This window comes from Heptranchias perlo, unplaced genomic scaffold (assembly GCF_035084215.1).
Source record: "Heptranchias perlo isolate sHepPer1 unplaced genomic scaffold, sHepPer1.hap1 HAP1_SCAFFOLD_52, whole genome shotgun sequence".
Taxonomy (NCBI): Eukaryota; Metazoa; Chordata; class Chondrichthyes; order Hexanchiformes; family Hexanchidae; genus Heptranchias; species Heptranchias perlo.
Window position 1 is genome coordinate 1,096,061 of NW_027139537.1, and position 6,398 is coordinate 1,102,458.

At 45.3% G+C, this 6,398-nt stretch overlaps 1 pseudogene; it reads right to left on the minus strand.

Moving 5' to 3' along the window:
* LOC137314528 (zinc finger protein 585A-like) overlaps positions 1-6,398 on the minus strand; it is a 915,457-nt pseudogene that overhangs the window by 600,961 nt on the left and 308,098 nt on the right.

Below are 6,398 nucleotides of genomic sequence, written 5' to 3' on the forward strand. Positions count from 1 at the left end.
TGGGTGAATGGAGCAGGAGGGAAGGGTTCACGGTCTTGGGGAGTAGAGTGAGTTCAGGGAGAAGGGAAGGGACGGTCACGGTCTGGACCGACCAATAATGGTTTTACAGACTGGGTGAATGGAGCAGGAGGGAAGGGTTCACGGTCTTGGGCACTAGAGTGAGTTCAGGGAGAAGGGAAGGGACGGTCACGGTCTGAACCGACCAACAATGGTTTTACAGACTGGGTGAATGGAGCAGGAGGGAATGGTTCACGGTCTTGGGGACTGAAGTGAGTTCAGGGAGAAGGGAAGGGACGGTCACGGTCTGAACCGACCAACAATGTTTTTACAGACTGGGTGAATGAAGCAGGAGGGTTTCAGTTGATATGACTGGAGGATGGGAAATCTCAGTTACTGAGGCTAGAGATTGGGATTAATAAAACTGTTGGAGCAGAACAGAAGATTTATGAAAGAGCGAAAATTTATTAGCAGGAATAAAGGAAGGTGGTTTTGAAATATTGAGAGATAAAGTCACTTCGTATTTTAAAAAAAGCAATGAAACGGAAACGGGTCAACATACCAAAAAATCGGAGTTAGGATTGTGAGTTATGTCTGTGAATATACAACTCATTCCAAACATATTCGGAAAATCAGAAGTGTAAGAGATGTGATCTAGTATCTGGAAGACAGGGCCTGAGTTTTCACAGGGCTCAGAGCGAAATGTTTCTGATGAAAACATTTTGAGTGGAGAGAAATATTGTTCTGGACGCCGGTATTAGTAAAAGGTTCTAAGACAGAGTGAGAACAATAACAACTTGCATTTATATAGCACCTTTAAAGTAGTAAAACGACCCAGGGCGCTTCACAGGAGCGATTACCAAACAAAATTTGAGACCGAGTCAAATAACGAGATATTTGGACGGGTGACCAAAAGCTTGGTCAAAGAGATAGGTTTTAAGGAGAGTCTGAAAGGGGAACAGAGAGGTCGAGGAAAGGAGAGATTTAGAACATAAGAATCTTCCAGGGAGCTATGTTAACATCGAATCCACATGTAATTAGTTAAGCAAGAGGAAGAGAAGCAGCACAATTCTCGGTGGGCTTTTCAGGCCAGCAATCAGTGGAGGTGAGATAGAGGGGAAACTGGGGAAAACTCGTTGTGGATGAAGTTTTGGGGAGATACAAAATATTTCCTTTAGTTTTTAAATATGATGGTGGAAGTGAAAATGTTGGTGTACTAGAGAAGGATGTGGGACCATAGTTAGAGATAACTGTAGAGAAGGATTTGGATCTGAGAAAAATCGCCGAGGTGGATAAATCACTGGGCCCAGAGTTAACACTCCCGAGGCTGTTAAAGGAAGTCAGAGAGGAGAAGGAGGGACTCTGATCACAATTTCTCAATCCTCGTTTGTTATCAAAAATATCAAGGTGGACTGAAGGAGCCCAAGTAATGTCTCTGTTAAAATAGGGAGAGAGGATCAACGGGTAACTGGAGACCAATTAGTCTCCGTCAACAGTGGGCAAACTCCTCGAATCTGTAATTCCAGGTCGAATTAGTGAACATTTGGAGAAACAGGGGATGATCAGGGATGGCTGGAACTGATTCGCGGCAGACAAGTCGTATTTGACAAATTTGATACAGCTTTGTTGATAAGTGACTGTACAGATCGATGGGATGCAGCACATGCGGTGTATATGGGTTTTCAGAAGGTGTTTGATAATGTGGCTCACAGGAGGCTTCAGCCGTTTGGTTTAAGAGGAAATGTAGCCGCCCGGATAGAAAGTCGATAATGTGTTTAGTTTTCTCCATTTTTGTTCACAGATCCGAACGCTGCAATCACTGAGTTCCTGACAAAGTGCGACGATTACCAGCTGTTCCAGTTGACGAAATTCTACCGGGACAGATTAGAACAGGCGATTGAAGAAGTGGTGGACGGAGTCAGCTCGTTGTTAACATACGAGAGGCATTTCAGTGGACAGGAACATCGGGTAAGTGGGAGGGACACAGAATAAATTTGGATTATTTAAACATCACAGAGCTAACAGGATATCAGATCTTAGAATCATTGAATGTGACAGAACAGAAACAGGTCAAATCGGAAAGAAATTGATCAAACTGAAAATACAGTGAACCTGAAACAATGATACGAAGAGGTGAAAATACCCAGTGGATCGGACAGTGTCTGTACAAAGGACAGGGGAACGGTTCGGGTATAACTCTTGTGTTGGACTGAAAGTAGAAGGGAAACAGTTTAAGTTTGAGTGGGAAAAGTCGGGACCAATATATTCATTGTTATTGTTTACAGAAAGTCGTTGATCTCGTGGAGAAGGGAAACAGGACGGACAGTTCCAAACTTCTCCTAAGTCTGGTGATGGAGAAAGGCTCTCCGGCTCGAAGGGTGATGTGGGAATCCTTTGTGAAAATGCACCATGTGGTACCAAAGTTGGACAAAATACTGAAAGAGATGCAGGAACTTGGTACAGTAAAATCACACATTGAATTCAATTTCAGATTGAAACACTGCAGAATTTACTATAATATTACACAGATCTGATTTCATGAAAGCTCATTGATTTAAACAGGTCCTGATCCATTTGATTATATGAACATCGGACGAGGTTTATCTGAAATACCCAGTCACCTGAAAGGTAAGTGATGAAGTGGAGATTTCAAACCGTTTATTTCACTTCTGAAATTCAGAATGTTTGACTGTAGTCTTTTGTTTAGAGATTTTCAGAATCTGGTAATCAGAAATTCAAAGGGTGGAGGGAACAGAAATGAACCTCGTTTTGATTCAAAATCAATCCTCAACGATTGTACGATTTCTGACATATCCTGCAAAGATACGCAGGTTGCATTATTTCACTTGGCCCGGCTGCTGATCACGATCTGTTCAGAAATCCCATAAACTTTGAATCCTCATACACACTTGGCGGGATCCTGATACACTATGAAACCCCATACACAACTGGCAGGAGCCTGATACACTGTGAACCCACATACACACCTGGCAGGCTCCTGATACACTATGAATCCCCATACACATCTGGCAGGATCCTGATATACTGTGAATCCCCATACACACCTGGCAGGATGCTGATACACTGTGAACCCACATACACACCTGGCAGGATCCTGATACACTGTGATCCCACAGACACACCTGGCAGGATCCGAATAAACTGTGAACCCACATTCACACCTGGCAGGATCCTGATTGACTGTGCAAGCCCTATAAACACCTGGTAGGATCCCCAATCACTGTGAATCCCAATGAACACCTGACACTATTTTGATGGACTGTGAAACACCTTTCACACCTGGTAGCTTCCTGATACACACTGAATACCCAAAAAACACATGGCAGGATACTGATTTACTGTGGATTCTCATACAAATCTGGAAGGATCTTGATTCACTGTGAGTCCCCACACAAATAATCTTCGAATAAGGGGCTGCTCTTTCAAAACTGAGATGAGGAGAAACTTCTTCACTCATAGGGTAGTAGGTCTGTGGAATTTGCTGCCCCAGGAAGCTGTGGAAGCTACATCATTAAATAAATGTAAAACAGAAATAGACAGTTTCCTTGAAGTAAAGGGGATTAGGGGTTACGGGGAGCGGGCAGCAAATTTGACATGAATTTAGATTTGAGGTGAGGATCAGATCAGCCATGAACTTATTGAATGGCGGAGCAGGCTCGAGGGGCCGATTGGCCTACTCCTGCTCCTATTTCTTATGTTCTTATGTTCTTACATCTGGCACATCCTGATACTTTGTGACACCCCATGCACAATGGGCAGGATAATTATGTTCTCTCAAAACCCCGTACATTCTTGGCCGCTACCAGATGCACTCTGATAACCCATAATCACGTGGCAGGATCCTGCAATACTCTGACCCTCCTAACACACCTGGCAGGATCCTGATACACTGTGAACCCACATGCACGCCAGGCAGGATTCTGATACAATGTGAATCCCCATACAAACCTTGAAGGATACTGATACACTCTGATTCCCCATATGCACATGGCAGTGCACTGATTTAATGCGAATCCTCATGTAAATCTGGCAGGAACCTGATGCACTGCGAATGCCCATACACACCTGGCAGGATCATGATGCACTGCGAAACCCCATACACACCTGGCAGGATCATGATTCACCGTGAATCCCCATAAAGACCTGGCAGGATCATGATTCACTGTGAATCTCAATATGTATCTGAGGGATCCTGATACTTTGTGACTCTCCATACACCAGGCAGGCTCCTCATAGTCTGTAAAGCTCCATGCACAACTGGCTGGTTCCAGATAACATGTGAAGCTCCGTACAAACTTGACGAGATCCTGATACACTGTGAATCCCAAAAGACACGTCACAGGATCCTGATTCTCTGTGAATCCCCATACACACCTGGCAGGATCCTGATACACTGTGAATCCCCATACACACCTGGCAGGATCTTGATACACTGTGAATCCCCATACACACCTGGCAGGATACTAATAAATTGTGAACCCACTTACACGCCTGGCAGGATCCTGATACACTGTGAATCCCCATACACACCTGGCAGGATCCTGATACACTGTGAATCCCCATACACACCTGGCAGGATCCTAATAAATTGTGAACTCACTTACACACCTGGCAGGATCCTGATACACTGTGAACCCACATACACATCTGGCAGGATCCAAATAAACTGTGAACCCACATACACACCTGGCAGGATCCTGATACACTGTGAACCTACATACACACCTGGCAGGATCCCAATAAACTGTGAACCCACATACACACCTGGCAGGATCCTGATATACTGTGAACCCACATACACACCTGGCAGGATCCGAATAAACTGTGAACCCACATACACACCTGGCAGGATCCTGATACACTGTGATCCCACATACAGACATTGCAGGATCCTGATGCACTGTGAACCCACATACACACATGGCAGAATCCTGATGCACTGTGAACCCACATACACACCTGACAGGATCCTGATACACTGTGAACCCACATTCACACCTGGCGGGATCCTGATACACTGTGAATCCCCATACACACCTGGCAGGATCCTGATGCACTGTTAATCCCCACACACACCTGGCAGGATCCTGATGCACTGTGAATCCCCATACACACCAGGCAGGATCCTGATACACTGTGAATCCCCATACACACCTGGCAGGATCCTGATACACTGTCAATCCCCATAAACACCTGGCAGGATGCTGATAATCTGTAACCCACATTCACACCTGACAGAATCCTGACACTTTGTGAATCCACATGAACACCTGACACTATTTTGATGCACTGTGAAACCCCTTTCACACCTGGTGGCATCCTGATACATTCTGAACACCCAAAAAACGCATGGCAGGATACTGATTTACTGTGAATTCTCATACAGATCTGGCATGATCGTGTTTCACTGTGAGTCCCCATACACCTCTGGCAGATCCTGATACTTTGTGACACCCCATGCACAACTGGCAGGATAATTATATTCTCTCAAAAACCCATATAATCTTGGCCGCAACCTGATAAAATGTGATAACCCATCCTCACGTGGCAGGAGCCTGCTATAATGTGACCCTCCTAACACACCTGACAGTATCCTGCTACACTGTGAACCCACATGCAAGCCAGGCAGTACACTGATTTACTGCGAATCCTCATATCAATCTGGCAGGAACCTGGTGCACTGCGAATCCCCATACACACCTGGCAGGATCATGATTCACTGCGAAACCCCATAAAGCCTTGGCAGGATCATGATTCACTGTGAATCCCCATATATATCTGAGAGATCCTGATACTTTGTGACTCCCCATACACAACTGGCAAGATCCTGATTCAGTGAGAGCCCCAGACACACCAGGCAGGTTCCTGATAGTCTGTAACGCTCCATGCACAACTGGCTGGTTCCTGATAACATGTGAAGCCCCGTACAAACTTGACAGGATCCTAATACACTGTGAATCCCCAAAGACACGTCGCAGGATTCTCATACACTCCGAATCCCCATACACACCTGGCAGCATCCTGACACACTGTGAATCCCCATACACACCTGGTCAGATCCTCTTACACACTGAAACCCCATGTAAATCTGGCAGCATCCTGATTCATATTGAATATGCAGACACATCTGGCAGGAACCTGAAACACGTCGAATCCCCATACTAAACTGGCAGGATCCGGATACACTGTCAATCGCCGGACACAATTGGCAGGATCCTGCTTCAGTGTGCGCCCCATACACATCTGGGAGGTTCCTGAAACACTGTGAAAACCCATAAACAACTAGGAGTTTCCTGATACACTGTGAAGTCCCATGCACATCCTTCAGGTTCCAGAAACACTATTAATCCGCATACAAACCTGGCAGGATCCTTATACAA